The sequence below is a fragment of the Phoca vitulina genome, unplaced genomic scaffold, assembly GCF_004348235.1.
Source record: "Phoca vitulina isolate PV1807 unplaced genomic scaffold, GSC_HSeal_1.0 scaffold29, whole genome shotgun sequence".
Taxonomy (NCBI): domain Eukaryota; kingdom Metazoa; phylum Chordata; class Mammalia; order Carnivora; family Phocidae; genus Phoca; species Phoca vitulina.
Window position 1 is genome coordinate 24,980,494 of NW_022589732.1, and position 13,218 is coordinate 24,993,711.

General features: G+C 38.5%; 1 protein-coding gene across 7 annotated transcripts in view; it reads left to right on the plus strand.

The window, feature by feature from the left end:
• SHLD2 (shieldin complex subunit 2) overlaps positions 1-13,218 on the plus strand; it is a 79,825-nt gene that overhangs the window by 10,791 nt on the left and 55,816 nt on the right. For 2 of the 7 annotated variants that reach the window (XM_032423998.1, XM_032424002.1), the window contains exon 1: positions 6,557-9,216. The exons of 4 other annotated variants lie outside the window; for them this stretch is intronic. The gene's annotated coding sequence lies outside the window, so the exon portion shown is untranslated. Of the gene's footprint in view, positions 1-6,556; positions 9,217-13,218 lie in introns of those variants that run through there. One more of the 7 variants, XM_032424001.1, reaches the window with a different exon arrangement.

Below are 13,218 nucleotides of genomic sequence, written 5' to 3' on the forward strand. Positions count from 1 at the left end.
CCTGTTCTATCCTCCTTCACTTTACCTTCTGTATTTCTTACTCTTTTTTATGTTTTCCAACTTTTTATTTTTTTGTGCTTCATTCTATAGGTGCCCAGGGTCAGGCAAGGTGCCACTTAATCTGAGGTTTGCAGTTTCCTGGACCATCAGACGATGCAAATCTTGGTTATAAGACTTCAGGCATTGGTTTACTTTCTGATGACTGTTACCTGAGGATGTTGCCCTTTAGAGTTACAGGTTATTGTGGGAACACTCTATTATTAGGCTCATCATTTTATGTGGGTCCTGTGCTTTGAATTATGTTTCTAGTATGCTGTGACACCATCAAACAAAAATGTATATTTTCCCTCATGATCAAATGCCCTCACATCAGAAGCAGCTCCAATGCTAACTTGCTCTAGATGCCTGGTTTTCTCTTATAGTTTTAGTTAGCTAATTCCTTACTATATTGTTATCTCTTGATGGCAAAGAATTTGGTTTTTATGTTTCACCTTGTGTTTTTAGTTGTTTTCATAAGAAGAGTTGGCGTGAATCTAGCTCTTCATTTTGGAAAACTGGAACTTAATATTGTTATTTATATTTAACTTTGTCTAATATTGATCCTGATTAACTTAAAAAATACATCCTTTTGTATTCTACTTGAAGTTGCATTAGGTTTATAGATTCATGTAAGGAGAATTGATATCTTACATTATTGTTTAACTATGAAGAGAGTATGGAGCATCTCCCATTATGTTCAGACAGTTTCTTTTTTTTTTTTTTTAAGATTTTATTTATTTGTTTGACAGAGAGAGACACAGCGAGAGAGGGAACACAAGCAGGGGGAGTGGGAGAGGGAGAAGCAGGCCTCCCGCGGAGCAGGGAGCCCGATGCGGGGCTCGATCCCAGGACCCTGGGATCATGACCTGAGCCGAAAGCAGACGCTTAATGACTGAGCCACCCAGGTGCCCCTCAGACAGTCTCTTTTATTCCTCAGTAAAGTTTTTGTAGGCTCAGTTTTATTCCTGTGCACCTAATTTTATGATTATGATTATTTTCAAAGAAATTCATCTTGATGGTTTGTTGGATTTGTTTCTGTTTTGTGTTTCTGTTTTAAGAGGCTTTAGCCTGGAGAAGGTACTCTATAATTTCATACAACCATTTTCTAAGATTCTATAATTGCATTGTTTTAAAAATAGAAATAGAAACTTATTTATGTATGGTCTTTTATTTGACTTTTATTTCCAAATTGAAATATGGTGGTTGTCTACTTTTAATTTTGTTAATTCTTTAATACTTGGATTTGTCAGAAGATTTTAAAGTTTATTTTGTATATCACACTTTACTCTGATTCATTTATTCCTGTAGGAACTATTCATTGACCACCTATTATTGACCAGACACTGGGGTAGTTGGTGAACAAGACAGGCAAGAACAGAGCTTTTATTCTAGCGGGCATGTGAGGTTTCGAGGAGTGTACTAGTTGGAGATCATAAGGTGCTGTGCTACTTTAGGATGTCAGAGAAGGCCTCTTCAAGGAAGAAACATGTAAATTGAAGCTAAAGGTTGTGTTGGAGCAACGTCTATAAAGACCCATGGGAGAACAAGTGAAGGAAACAGCATGTGAAGATCTCTAATATAGGAAAGACCTTGGCATATTTTAGGAATGGGAGGAAACCAGGGTGATTATGGTTGTCTATGTTTAGTGCAGCATGTTGTACCTTTGGAGAGAGAGATCATGGGGACGAGGGCTTTACATTTTACTTTTTGTGCAGCTGGAAACCCAGTTGTTATATAGTAGGCATAAATTTTGTAAACTACAAAATTTAGTTATCTCTCTATAACTAAAATTTCCTTAGCTCTGGAGCTTCTTATTTCTACTGGGTAGTAGAGGAAATTTTGCCAGTTTAGGATAAAGTCAGTAGCTTCTGGTTTAACTTCATTAATTCCAGGTTAACTCAGACCCTTGGGTAAATAATCAGTCCTTTGGATAAGTTCAGTTTTTCCACATAGTGCTCTACTTTTTTTTTTTTCTGAGGTGGAGGGTATTGGTAGAGAAGACTTATAAATTTTCCTGGCATTGCGGAGGGGGCATCTTGTCTCGGGGCCATTCTCTGTCCTTGGCCATTGCTAAGCTGTACCTTAACTGGCTTAGTCTTGAATGGCACTGTCTGCTCTGCTGCGTCCGAGGCTGATGTCCCTGCTACTACCATGACCTCTGGTCAACAGGTCTATGTGCACTGGATCCGCCTTAATTCCAAGCTCTTTTGGGCACACTGGCCCAAAGCAAACTTCTTAACAGTTTCTACCCCATGCTGGTGTGCTTGGGTCTCTGAGGCAGCTTTTCAGGTCTGAGCATGTCATTGGCTATTAACACTGATAGAGTGGTAGGTGCAAGGTTTTGCTAAAAGACTTGCAGTTCCTTGGACCATAACTTAGGAAAGGGAAAGATGGTTATCTTCTCTTCTGGGTCCTTCCCCACAAACATACTAGAGATTTTTCTCACCCTTTCTCACTCCAAGACAGCCTCAGATGGGATAGGAGGTAAGAATTCCAAACTTCTACCTGTTTTCTACCTCCTCTTTCTCTCTGTATTCCTCCCCCCCCCCCCCCCCCCCAGTTTTATGTCCTCTCGATTGTTGTGGGAGAACACACTTACGCCATCACCTGCCACTTCCTGTATGTTGTAGTTTACAGTATAAACTCTGCCAGCAAAGTTTTCTTGCTTTGGCTTGTGGTAATTTAAAGCCAGGGTCTTAGAATTTAAAAAACCCTTAGATATTGCAAGTGAAGTTCTTAGCTTTGGAGAATTATGGTTTCCATGGATTAAGGACCTAAATCTAAAAGCTGAAAGTATAAAACTCTTAGAAAAAATATAGGTGTAAATATTCATGATCTTATATTAGGCAACAGTTTCTTAAATACGACACCAAAAGCACAAACAAAGAAAAAATAGATAAATTTGACTTCATCAAAATTCAAAACTTTTGGGCATCAGAGGATACTATCAAGATAGTGAGATGTTGGGGTGCCTGGGTGGCTCAGTTGTTAAGCGTCTGCCTTCGGCCCAGGTCATGATCCCAGGGTCCTGGGATTGAGCCCGCATCAGGCTCCCTGCTCCGTGGGAAGCCTGCTTCTCCCTTTCCCACTCCCCCTGCTTGTGTTCCCTCTCTCGCTGTGTCTCTTTCTGTCAAATAAATAAATAAAACCTTGATTAAAAAAAAAGAAAAAATGATAGTGAGATATTGAAGTACCAATATCTTTTCATAGAGAGTGAGTGGGTCCAGAGTTCAGGATAGACTTCTAAGCTAGAGATCTGTATTTGTCATCATCAGTGAGTAGGCAATGTGAACATGGTAATCCCAGGATGGATGTGAGAAGAGCAAAGAAAGGAGTCCTGAGGGAGTATCAGTCTCTAAGTGTTGAGTAGAGAAAGGAAGGAGTGATCTGAGAGGTTGAAAGAAGAGTATGAATTATCATAGAAACTTCTCCCATTTAACTCTAAGCTCCTTGAAGGCTTGACTGTGCCATGTTCATCATTTTATCCTCAATTCTTGTCATAAAGTAGGTGTCCAGTAGATGTTGTTAAATGAAAACTGAGAAGTCTTAAGAAACAGTGGTCAGCAGTGTCAAATGTCTCAAATAGGTCACCTGACATAAGGACAGAGCATTGAGGAGATGATTGATTGTCTTCAACAGAAGAATGTCAGTGGAGTCTCCATGGTGGAGATACAGCCAGATTGCTGAGGATGAAGAGTGAATGGTTGCAAGAGGGTGGAGGCAGTGCAGACATTCTTTTCCAAAAGCTTGAAGGATAGTAGGTAGAGCGCGTGTTGTATCAAGATGAGAGAGACGTCAGCATGGTTATATGCTTCACAGGAGAAGTCAGTAGAAAGGGAGAGGTTGACACAGGAAGAAGGAGGTATGTGGGATTGACTGAACATTATCCTTAGGATTAGAGGGAATGGAGTAAAGATACAGGTTTGAGTAGAAGTAGGAATATAGTTTCCACTGATGTGGGAATAATGGAAGGAGGGATGGTGTCAATGAAGAAGTATTTGGGTGGTAGGTGAAGAATTTGGGGCCTCAGTATACTTGATGAATTTTTCCAATGAGGTGGTGGGGGGGAGATAAAGTCATTAGCTGAGATTATAGGGGAAGGAGATGATGATCGTAGGAGAGAGTTTGAGGAGAAAGGGAGAATTTTGAGAAGGCCATTGGGGGAAATGAGAGGGCTAACGGAACAGGATTACTTAGAAGAATTGTACTGACACATTTTTCATGGCTCTGGTGTATGTAGTTGTGTGAGTGATCTTCCCCCCCATCTCAGGGCTCAGCAACCTGAGCGTGTGAGCAGACAAGTTGAACAAGTGGATTGATCTTGGTCTGGGTTTAACGGGCCAGTGTGGCAGAAAGGGAGGCAAGAGATTCTAGCAGTGACGGTGTTTGAAGTGATGGGCCATTGAGTTGAAGCTCAGTAGGGACCAACTGAAACCAGAAAGTGGCAGCTGGGATATGAAGTGGTTGAGACTGGATATTGGAATTTAAGATTAAGTTAAATTGAAGCTTAACTAAGAGGAGCAGTTGCTGGTTATGACTGAATGCAAGAGCTGGCCATGGAATGGGTTTCTGAAGCAGAGAAAGTGAAGGTTACTGGGTTGGGCAGATAAGGAAAGTGTAAAGCTAGGGTGTTACAGGAGTCAGCTTCACAGAAAGTGAATTGCTCAGAATGGTTCTAGAGCAAGGGGTGGGAAGATTCTGAACCAGGTTCCAAAGTCTTTGGCGAATGTGGGAGAGTGACCAAGAGGTCAGTCGATGACAGAAACAAGGAGAGAGAGGTAGGAACAGGACAGACACCTCAAAAGAGGTACTTTGACATGAGGGTGAAGAACCTCGATGATGAACAAGGAATGACTTCTATGCTGTAGGTTTGCTGAGGGGAGAAAGAATAGCTGCACTCAGATTTTAGTTTAGACAAGAAGACTGCTGGAATGGTGCTCATATTGGTTCAAGGTTTCGGGTATTTGTTTACAGTGGAACAGTGTAAAGGGTTATCTGGAAGTATAGCTATTGGAGGATGTGTGATGGTCAAGGAGGTGGAGAGTACATAGCAGAAATGAGATCAGAGTTCAGCGACAAAGGGGAATTACTTGGAGGGGCTGATGTTTTGGATGATTGTGGTAATGATGAAAAACATGGTGGTCTTAGCTGATTTCCAAATTTTTATTAATTTTGTGGGAAAACATATTTATGCTGACAGACTGAGATACTGGGTTATGCACAGAGCTAGATGATTTCATTGTTTTCAGTTCTACTTAGCAATGTTTAGCAATCTGTGGCCTTTGCTCAGCATGTCGTAAAGAACCCTAGCATGGGGCTGTTTTCCTCTTTGGCGAGGCTTAGCCCTGGTGAGGAGGACGGCAGAGTGAAAGCAATTGGTGCTCACTTGATCTTTTGACCTTGACAAACTTGTGTCTAAGGGGTGGGTAGGTGGGTAGGGATAATCTTGAGTCCAAATTGGGGTGAGAAATCATAAGTCTTCAGGCCTTTTAAAAGCCTGATGCCAGCTTGAGGGGAAATGTAAAAAGTTCTGAGTCCCAAAAGGAGGGAATAGCAATAAGAATGATTCATGATCTCCTTGATGACTTAAAAATTTAATACTATTGCAGCAATATTTAAATCATATCTAAGTTAAAAATTATAACCCAAAATGCTACATATTAATGTCTATTTTTAGAATTAGAAAATGTGTCAATTTATAAAGTCTCAAGACCATACTCTTGAAGTTTTACCTCTCCCAAAATGCCTTTCTTTTTCTTTTTTAAATGTGTTTCTTTTTTTTATTATTATGTTCAGTTTGCCACTGTATAGTACGTAATTAGTCCTTGATGCAGTGTTCAGTGATTCATTAGTTAAGTATAACACCCAGTGCTCATCACAGCACGTGCCCTCATTATTCAGCCATCAGAAACGATGAATACCCAAAATGTCTTAAAACCAAAGGTTCTACTACATTGATCTTTGGCATATTTAAAATATGCTTTCAGACTTCCTCGGGTTAAGGAATTCTTAGAATCATGATGCATGGCATTTTTACAGAGCCCTAAGAATATTGGTATGTGCTCTTCAACACTTACTTGATAAGCACTGAGTAATGTATAGGTAGAATTGTTGAATCATTATATTGTACACCTGAAACCAGTATAATACTGTATGTTAATTATACTTCAATTTAAAAAAGCATAAAATAAAATAAATTAAAAAAGAAATATTGGTGTGTATGATTTCACTATGCAAACTGAGAACAATTCTGCTAGCAGAAAACATTACTTTCTTAGATATATAACCATCTCTGCTGCTCACAAAATAATAGATGACGTTCAAAAGAAATCATGTCATAGTATTTTCAATCTTTTTTTTTAAGATTTATTTATTTGAGAGAAGGGGAGAGAGAGCAGAGTGAGTGAGAGAGAACACGAGTGGGGGGGGAGGGGCAGAGGAACAGTGGGGAGCAGGCTCCCCGCTGAGCAGGGAACCCGAGATGTACGACTCGATCCCAGGACCCTGAGATCATGATCTGAGCTGAAGGCAGATGCTTAACCAAGACTGAGCCATCCAGGTGCCCCTTTTTCAATCTTTTTAACCACTAGGCCAGTCCACCTCACATCATTTTTTTTGTTATCTATTAGAACTTTAACTCAAAGGCTAGGTGGTGGCAAGTAAGAGTTAATGAAAAGTTTGGACAAAAAATATGACCTTTTATTTTTTTGAGTTTTTAAGAAATATTTTAACAGAAAGACATATTCAGTAAAGAAAACTTGGAAAATACAGGAAAGGAGGAAGAAGGGTCACCTGTGGCTCAAATCAACCACAGTAGATGTTTTGATGTGTTTTTTTTTAATTTAGTTTTTTCTCTTATATTTTGATTGTTTTGTTGGTTTGTTTTGGTTTGTTTGGTAACTATGCTATACCGTGAACCTATATTTGTAATCTGCTTTTTTACATAGCATTATTCATAATCTTTATAACATCATTTGTGATGACTGCATAATACAACAAATGTATTTAATCCTTCCCCTAAAATTAGACTTTTTGAGTACAGTTGACCCTTGAACAATACAAGTTTGAGCTGCACGGGTCAACTTACATGCGGGTTTTTTTTCAATAAATACAATATAGTACTGTAAATGTATTTTCTCATTTTTAGGATTTTCTTAATAACATTTTCTTTTCTCTAGCCTACTTTATTATAAGAATATAGTATATAATACGTATACAAAGTAAGTTTTAATCAACTATGTTATTGGCTCAACAGTAGACTATCAGTTAAGTCTTTGGGGAGTTAAAATTATATTTTTGACCGTGTGGGAGTCAATGCCCCTAACGCCCACTTTGTTCAGGCGTCAACTGTATTTCTAATTTTCTATTAAACCATGTTGCAATATATGTATTTGCATAAAATTCTATCATGTATTCTTTATTTATTTCCACAGTACAGATTCTGGAAATGGATTTGTTTGATCAAAGGCTATAAGCATTTCTGAAGATCCTAACACATATTGCTTAGAAAAATTCTTAATGATAGGGTAACATAATTGGCACTTCCAGCAATGACTGTAAATTTTGCAACTGGGCACAATAAACACCAAATGCAAAAAACACAATCTGAATATCTTCAAATCTATACAGGGGATATGAGACTTAAAGAGATGGCCATATCTTGATAATGGAAAACATTTTTTTTTTTCTTATTCAGATGCCTCCAGGCTGGATGATGACTGACTAGGTAACACACAGTATTTTGGATAATTGAATGACTGATCTGATGAGGCAGATGATGGCTTGAAGCCAGTGTGAGTTATGGAATAGAAAACAAAATGGTATTTCATTTCAGTATATGTACAAGTTCTGGGCACTGAATCCATGTAAGGAGATGTTACTGCTTTATTATTAAGGATACAACTCAGGAGCAGCCAAATGGAAGAGCCATGTAGGACAGGGTATGGGGGAAGGAGCACTTCCATGCCCACTCTGGACGTGTTACCCTTCCAGCACCTTGATGTGTTCAGCAACTGGGAAGCACTAACCTTGTTTTGTTTTTTTTTTTAACAGATTTTATTTTAGAATTCTCTATTATTTCTCAGAGTATGTTTTTGGTGTGTGTGTTTTGGTTTTTGTTTTAAAGACATTAACCAGTCTTCTTGATGGTCTTTGAAAAAGTGGGTTCCACGGGATAATTTTGAGAAGAAGCTGCATACCATATCCCTTTCCCACTTGGTGATTAACCATAAACATCAACTTTCATCAGCTTAATAAAGGCTCAGGGAAATGATATTACCACTAACAATTTAACATTGAGTACTTAGTATTTTGAGGCTCTGTTCTAGCAGTCCCACATGTATTAATCTTTACAAGTCTGTCTTCTGCAATTAACCTCCTTTTGTTTACAGATGAGAAAATTGAGGTCCACATTGGTAAAATAACATGCCCAAAGTTACTAACATGGCTTAGCAGGTGGAAGAGCCAGGACTCCATCTCAGATAAACTGGCTCTGGAGGATTTTCAAGCACTACACTGTACTATTTGTAACTGGAAAGAAGACTGGTTTAGTGTTTAGTGCAACATTTCTCAAGCTTGTTTAACAATGGAAGCTCATTGTCCTTCAATATTTTATAGGGATTAGTTTTCCATGGAGTTAACTGGGAAGTGTTGTCTTGAGCCAGCCTGCACTGGTGCAGTGTCTTAAACACCATTATTTTGGAATAGAACTTTTTTTTTTTAAACTTGGTTCTCTGTTCATAATATTAAGTGTTATATTTATTTATTTTTTTGTTATTTTTAAATGTTATTGAAAGACTAATATTTTGACTTCAAGGCATTTTATATTGTCTTTTATAATGACCTTCCTAGGAATTTTTAAAAGGTCAACATCATTCTACACTACTTTCGAGGTACTAAAACAGTTTATAATCCAAATCACTATTTTACTCTGCTTTCTGTACAAGATAAGAAACTGACAGCTTTTTAGTGGTATGGAACATGATGGTAACTGACCTCTTTCTTGAGTTTCAACCTTGGTTCTGCCTCTTTACAGGCTATGTGGCCTTAGAAAAGTCACTTCATTTCTCAAAACTTCTTTCCTCTAAAAGACAAGGTTAATATCTTACAGGGTGGCTGTGAGAATCGAATGAGAAAATTTCATGTAATGTCTGGCACATAGAAAGCTCACGACAAATGGTAATTGCTCTCAACTCTATACCATGAATGAATTGCAAAAATAGTTGGAAAAGAAAGGTCAATTTTAATTTGAACTGCCGCAGTGTTACGCTGACATCAGCTACATTTCTGATAAAGTGATGTTGTCCTGATACAGGTTGATGGGAGTTAAAACCAGTTTCCTTCCGGCTTTCCAACTGACATAATAAGCAAAACCTGACTGGGCAAACATAGACCTATTTATTAGATCACTTATTATTAATGTTAAACTAGCTCTGGTGCTGACTTATCCTGTTCTTTTTGAAATTTCATTGTTGTCATTTAAAATCTGCCAGACCTTCAGAAGCTTCACAGAATGCTAAAGGGTTTAATCCATCCTCCAGAACATGCGAAGTTTATTTTCCAAAGTGGTCCTCTACATCCAGCAGTATGTTCAAAATCATGCATGTAGGACAGAATTCGCTTCCATTTTTACATTTGCTGCTGGAGGTTTGTTCAATTTTCCTGGCAGTCAACTTTGGAGTTTAGGGGGCAATACTTAACACATCTAACCAAAACATGAGTAATTACTGAAAACAAAACTATTAAAGGAAAAATCTATGGAGATTTTGCAATTTCCAATGACTGACTTCTTAAGCAAAAAGGAAATGGGTTTGTTTTGAGCTGTATGTGGGGGGATCTCTAGTATTCTATCCTAAGTGCTTCTTCTAGCCCTGATATCTAGTAAGCACTCAGTAAATACTTCTTGATGGACTGAATTTGATTTCTGATCCCAATTTTGTGCCTTGCGACTTCTGTAAACTTGGACCTTCTTGAACCTTCTAAGCTTCAGTTTCGTCTTATGTAAAAAATGAGGTACCAATATTTGTGTCCCGGGATTGTTGTTAACAATGAAGTGTTCATGCATTTAAAATAGCCAGCCCAGGGATGCCTGGTGGCTCAGTTAAGTATCTGCCTTCGGTTCAGGTCATGATCCCAGGGTGCTGGGATCAAGTCCCGCATTGGGCTCCTTGCTCAGCGGGAACCTGCTTCTCCTTCTGCCTGCCGCTCCCAGTTTGTGCTCTCTCTGACAAATAAATAAATAAATAAAATCTTTAAAAAAAATAGCTGGCACAGCACGTGGCGCCATAATGGGCACACAGTGCATTGCGATTCTCCCAGACACTTCACTTTGTTCTTCAAAAGTATTCTCTTCAAGCACATTTCAAGCACTTTCTCATTCCCTAAACACTTTGAAGCCATGTTCAAGAGAGAATATGAGTGTTTGCCAATTAAACTGAAAATACATTCCTTTGTAGCCAGTACTTGGAATGTTTCAGCAAAACCGAGTGTATCCCTGACAGACCTTGGTTTGAATTCTGGCTTTACAACTGACTATGTTATGACCTTAGGTAAGTTACTTAACCTGTCTGTAAAGTATGGTGAGGTTGAAATGAGTAATAGTATGTATAAAACATCTGGTTCCAGTGCCTGGTTTGCGCAGGCGCAGAAGAGATTTATTATCTTAAGTTGAGACTTTTATTTAATCTGATAATTTATGTAATTAATTCATGTATATTGAGGGCCTACTACTGTACTCAAACCCTGTTAAGAGCAGCCAGGAAGATTGTGAATGAACATTGGGCATAAGGTTATGTAGGTGACCGAAGTTGGCCTCACCTAGAATCAGGTTCAGCAGAAGTGGCATTTTTTTAAGATTGTATTTATTTATTTAGAGAGAGAAAGCGTGAGCACACGTGAGCAGGGGGAGGGACAGAGGGAGAGGGAGAGAGGCAATCCCAAGCAGATTGCGCTGAGTGCAGAGCCTGATGGGGGGCTTGATCTTACGACCCTGAGACCATGACCTGAGCGGAAACCAAGAGTCAGGTGCTTAACAGACTGAGCCACCCAGGCTCCCCCAGAAGTGGCATTTTCTATTGTATCTGAAGTAAAATAAATTAACGGGCTGCTATTGCATTTGACATGGCATTTTTTAAATGTTGCATTTCTCTATTAAATACTAAAATTAAAAAAAAATGTCAAGAGATAAGTTCATGAGTGCTAAAGCAAACCAGGTAAATTTTGCTATTTAAAAAGTTTTTTATCTTTTGCTGATCTTGTTCATCACAAATAAACACGTTCCTCTCCTATACTAAAATTTAACACAGGATATTGGTAAGATAAATTTAATAAAATATTTAATCCATTTAAAAATTGACTTGAATTGCCTAGGTATTATATAAAATTGATTCCTACCCTGGCAGACTAAGCATTGCAAAGCTGGTGCTAAGCGTTTTATCAGAATTCCTAACAAATAGGAACTCTTACGGATGACATTGACATTATAGAAAAAGGTTTAATTTTGAGGGGTGCCTGGCTGGCGCCGTGGGTGGAGCTCTCGATCTCGGGGTTGTGGGTTTGAACCCTGTATAGAGATTACTTAAAAATTGCAAAAAATCTTTAAAAAAGGTTTATAATTAAAATATTAATAAAATAATAATAAATATAATAATAAAATATTAATAATTCCCTTATGAAATTAACCATAAGGTTTTTAATGGGATACCAAAATAATCCACATTTCTCTGATAGGATGTTAACGTCTATGTTTTGTGATGTAGAGTTTCTTGTGTTAATTGAGATATAATTCACATAATGAAAAAGTTTCAGTGGTGCTAAGAATGTTCACAATCTTGTGGAACTGCCACCATTATTTGGTTCCAGATCTTGTTCATCACCCTCAAAGGAAACTGTACCCATTGAACAGTCACTCGCCATTTCTCCTTCCTCCCCGCCCCTGGCAGCCTCTACTCTGCTTACACGTCTGTGGATTTGCCTATTCTCAGTATTTCATATAAATGGACTCATACCATATATTGCCTTGTGTGTCTGGTTTCTTTCACTTTGCGTGTTTTCAGGGCTTGTCTATGTTGTGGCACGTATCAGCACTTCATTACTTTTTAAATTTTTAAAAATTTTTTATTTATTTCTTCATTTATTTTAGAGAGAGAGAGTGTGAGCGTGGGAGGAGCAGAGGGGGAGGGAGAGGGACAAGCAGACTCTTTGCTGAACTTGGAGCCTGACCCCACGCTTGTTCTCATGACCCTGAGATCCTGACCTGAGCTGAAACCAAGAGTCAGATACTTAACTGACTGAGCCACCCAGGTGTCCCACTTCATTCCTTTTTAAGGCAGAATAATACTCCATTGTATGGATATACCACATTTTATTTATCTACCAGTTGATGGATGTTTGAGTTGTTTCCACTTTTTGGCTATTGTGCATGATGCTACTATGACCATTTGTGAAAATTGTTGTGTGGACATATGTTTTCAGTTCTTCTGGGTATATACCTAGGGAGGAATTACTGGGTCACATGGGATCCTCTATGTTTAACTTTTTGAGGAACCACCAGACTTTTTCCAAAGCAGTGGCATCATGTTCTGTAGTTTTTATTTTTTTTTTTTTTTATTTTTATTTTTTTTAAAGATTTATTTATTTGACAGAGAGAGACACAGCGAGAGAGGGAACACAAGCAGAGGGGGTGGGAGAGGGAGAAGCAGGCTTCCCGCCGAGCAGGGAGCCCGATGCGGGGCTCGATCCCAGGACCCTGGGATCATGACCCGAGCCGAAGGCAGCCGCTTAACCGACTGAGCCACCCAGGCGCCCCTGTTCTGTAGTTTTTAATGCTATCTCAGATACTTGAAGAAATGAGAGAAAAGTTTATTAAAATGTTAACCTGGGACTATTAATACTCATGACAGCCCTTCTGACAAGCCAGATGGAAGTCTCAATTTGCCTATTTGCTTTTCAGAATGAAAACATTAAAATATAAATCTGCACCATAGAAATAGTGTCAAATTTTTTATGCCCTCTTGTTCCTCTACCCACCCACTTCTCCTAAAAGTTTGGAATATGATTGGAATTGATGATGTTTACTTTCACATAAGTATAGGTTTCTAAAAGTGACATGTTGAACTACATCAAAAACTAATGATGTATTGTATGGTGACTAACATAACATAATAAAATAAAATAAAATAA